This window comes from Haematobia irritans, unplaced genomic scaffold (assembly GCF_050003625.1).
Source record: "Haematobia irritans isolate KBUSLIRL unplaced genomic scaffold, ASM5000362v1 scaffold_176, whole genome shotgun sequence".
NCBI lineage: Eukaryota > Metazoa > Arthropoda > Insecta > Diptera > Muscidae > Haematobia > Haematobia irritans.
In genome coordinates, this window is record NW_027445771.1 from 1,042 (window position 1) to 5,000 (window position 3,959).

Genomic DNA, 3,959 nt, shown 5'->3' on the forward strand with positions numbered 1-3,959 from the left:
GCTAGAAGGATCTACGACCATTAAGTAATTCGTCTGGTGGCTGCCAAACACATACACACTCACATAGATATATGCTCGCATTACTACAACAACAATGACAATAGACAATGAGATGAAATGAGAAAGCAAAATAACAAAGCAAAGGGGTTGTTATTCTATGAGAGAGTAAGAACTAACATTTCGGTAAGCAAACAAAAGAACATAAAAGAAATTCAGGAAAATACTAGAAAATGAATAGATGATTCCAACAAGTGATAGCGAAATTTTATCGTTACAATTTTAAATTTTAAATTAACGGAAACTAATTTAAATAAACTTATATCTATAATTATCAAATTCGTAACAATATTTTGGCAGCAAACATTTAATTTATTACAATCATTGTGTGCGTAAAAGTTTTAAAAGGTCTGTAAATAATAAACAATTTATTTGAGGAATATTTGGAACATATATTAACAATTTTTAATAGCGATTAGCTGGTTTAAAATTTGTGTACACAGCCCTGTTTTTTTTTGTTGTTGTAGACTTAAATACATTTTTGCTACCGAAAATTTCGCTAGAGGTGCATACCGGCCTTAAAAATAAAAACGTTAAGCAAAAGTTTTGAAGCATCTTCCAAGAAGTGTAAATTTGAATATACGCAGGTATTCCTTAAAAGCACAATACTTTTTTAAAACCATTGGTGCAAATAGCATGCATCAAGTTTGCTAATTCTCCATCTGCCGTAATAATTTAAGCAAAATCTTCCTTTTTTTAGAACAATGTCCGGAAATCAACTTGTGAATTATGTCGTCAAATTGTTGTATCTTGGTTCTGATGAGCATCAACAAGGAAACAAACCGAGCTTTACGCGTTTAAACCAAAGCGGGGGATTTTTCGATACAATGTTTTCGTACCTGAGAGGTGTTCATCATTTTACCAAAAGGAATATATCCGATAATTTGGCAAATAAACGGAAATTTTGGCAATTGATTGTCCGAACTGTAAGTAAAATTATTGACGATTGTCCGAACTGTAAGTAAAATAGAATTAGCATTGGTAGAGAAATTCGCCATTAAAAACTCATTTTGCAATACTGAGTTTTGATCAGATTTTTTAGAAGAATTCAGAGATTCACTCTGTCGTCCAATCAACCAAATATTTGGTTAAAATTTTCACATTCTGTATATATATTTAGTTATTGCTATTGACTTTTTATGTTAAATAGTTTATATTGCATCTCTATCACGCGCTTGAGGTAACTATAATATTACTAATTTGAATTACTTTTTGCTTACTTTAATCAAAATGAACTAATAACGTTAAAAAAAAATTCTATACAAATGAAGTTTGAAAACGTTTTCCTAGAACGGGTGAAGTTTACTAATTTGCGTTCGTAAGTTTCTCAAATGAGTACATTTTCATACCCTGCGCACCACTGTGGATTACATATAAGTTGGGTGTTGCATATGTTTGCAACACCCAGAAGGAGACTAGATACACACACATTGTGTCTTTGGAAATAATGATCAAGTCGGTAGCCATGTCCGTCCGTCATTCCTTTTTCTAAGTCTAGGTCGCAGTCCAATCGTCTTAAAATTTGGCACAAATGTGTTTAAGTCAGAATAGAACTTTTTAATTTTGGTAGAAATCGGTTCCAATTTAGAAATAGCTTCCATATATATCTTTCGCCCGATATGCACTTATATTACTACAGAGTCCAAAGTTTTAATCCGATTTTCGTGAAATTTTGCACTGCGACTAGAATTCACATTCTTACTATGGGGTATGTTCCGATATTCGGAATCGCACACATTTCGTTTGGCGATATACATATTCTTAACCCCTAGGGTTACATACAAATTTAAATTTTGGCAACACAATTTTATTTGATCAGAATTTTAAATAAAAATTGGATTTAAAAAATCGCCACTGCTAAGTCGAAAAATTGTGAAAATGACTGACATTTTCCTATACCTCTAATACATATGTATGACTGTTAAATTAGAACATTACCCAATTTTCATTTTAACCCTGTCGAGTTTGACAAGTATAAACAATTCTGTCCAAATCGGTTGATTTAAATATATGTATATAGAAATCTTTATATACAGTTCTCAACAAATTTTAAAGACTTAAGATGGTATCACAAATGTTGGTCTGGAGAATGACACAGGCTATAATATATTAACTTTTTTGTATCATGTTGCAATTCGTAAAATGTTTTTGTTATATTTTTGTAAAATAAAACAACGTTTTACTTAATGGTGGGTTCACTTTTTATGGGTGTGTAAAACCATACGCGTTATCGACATGTTAATGTATCTAGTAGAAACAAGTATATATGCTGTTGTAAATTCGGCCAGGCCGAATGTTTATGTGATCCATCTTGGATCAATTAAAATAGTTTACTTCAAACTCCTCTCGTTACTTGTAATTGTTTGAAGGTACTTTGTCAAGAAGATAGCTTCAAGTGGTACAGGTCAAGAAATTTAAAGTTTCTATATTTGGAGGCTTCAGCAGATTCTGGATTTATAGGAATCATTTTAGTATGCATTTTAAACGAGTCTTAAATTCCTAAGCGTTCAAGTGAATCCGATGAAATATTGTTATCATATGATTTGATATTTAATACTGTAAATTTTTACTCCCATTTCTCGAATAAGCACAAGAAATAGATCTGGAACATTTGTTCTAATTTGGAAGATAAGTGCTCCTTCTATACTCTCAAGAACTTAAATCGATAGACCGATATATCAAACACTGATATAAACCAAATTTGAATTATCTCTTTATGGATCTCAATTATTTCCATGTCAAATTTATCCATAAAAAAACATCGTTGCAAAAAGTAGTATCCCAATAAACACAAACGTTTGAAAAATACTAAAATTCAATAATTTTTCAAACATTTTTTCAAAGGATTAGGGTAATATTCAAGTTGAGAAATTGTTGAGAAAATCGCGTTCTCAACAAAAAACAGACATTACCCTCAACAGTAAAATTCAACACAATAGCAATAATTTCTCAATTGTAATCCTCAAATTGAAGTGCATCGCTACTCAATAATTTCTCAAACAGTTTTCAATGTGAGAAAAATAAAAAACTAGCATTGTTGCGAATACTTTCAAACCACAATTTGTATGAAAGTCAATCCTAGTTCTAACTGAAAGTCAATACTAAATTTCTAGGGATTTTGTAAATTTTATTATTTTTTCGTTAACAAATATAATAATCTTAAAAATAACATTAATAATATATGAAAATAATAATATTATACCAATCAAAATGTAATTATCTTATTAAACGTATTAATAAATAAAACTATGAATACAACTTTAAATATCTTAAACATTTTTACATGTATAATTCCATTTCCTCCATAATGTTGGTGTCATTAATATGCTGGCAATTTGAAATATTTACTATCGAGGAACTTGTTGGCTTGTGTGTTAGAATAGATTCCAGCAAGAGGAAATCACAAAATATCAAACTGATGACGGGATGTAAATTGATGTAATGCACATTTTCATCCAGAAGTTCTTGATATAGGAATTGTTGCACTTTGTTTTAATTGGTTGCACTTTGTAAGTTTTCTGAAAACTTTTCTTTGTTGTTTCCTTCATCGGTTTTTCATCGGCCAACATCTTCCAAGAATATACCATTCAATGATTTTAGTTTTCTGCAAAACAATCGAGTTCTGTGATTTCCATTATGTTTTCATTTCACTTTTTATTTTGACTTACCAATTTGTATTTCTTCCAACTGACCACGTACTTCGTGATTTCCTCAAGAACGTTGGTGTTACAAAATTGTTGTTATTAAAATACTGGCAATTTTCAGGAACTTGATGACCAGATAATTGGAATAAATTTCCAGCAATTTCAATTCACAAAATAACAAATTAAACCGATGATGCACATTTTCATCCAGAAGTTCTTGATATAGGAATTGTTGCACTTTGTTCTAGTTGGTGGCAC

General features: G+C 30.5%; 1 long non-coding RNA gene across 1 annotated transcript; it reads right to left on the reverse strand.

Annotated features, from left to right (window-relative positions):
* Window positions 1-3,163: 3,163 nt before the first annotated feature.
* LOC142242479 (uncharacterized) lies at window positions 3,164-3,953 on the reverse strand. The gene is made up of 2 exons (XR_012724119.1): window positions 3,726-3,953; window positions 3,164-3,661 (listed from the first exon to the last, which is right to left on the reverse strand). It is a non-coding gene; the product is annotated as an uncharacterized LOC142242479 (long non-coding RNA).
* Window positions 3,954-3,959: the final 6 nt, after the last annotated feature.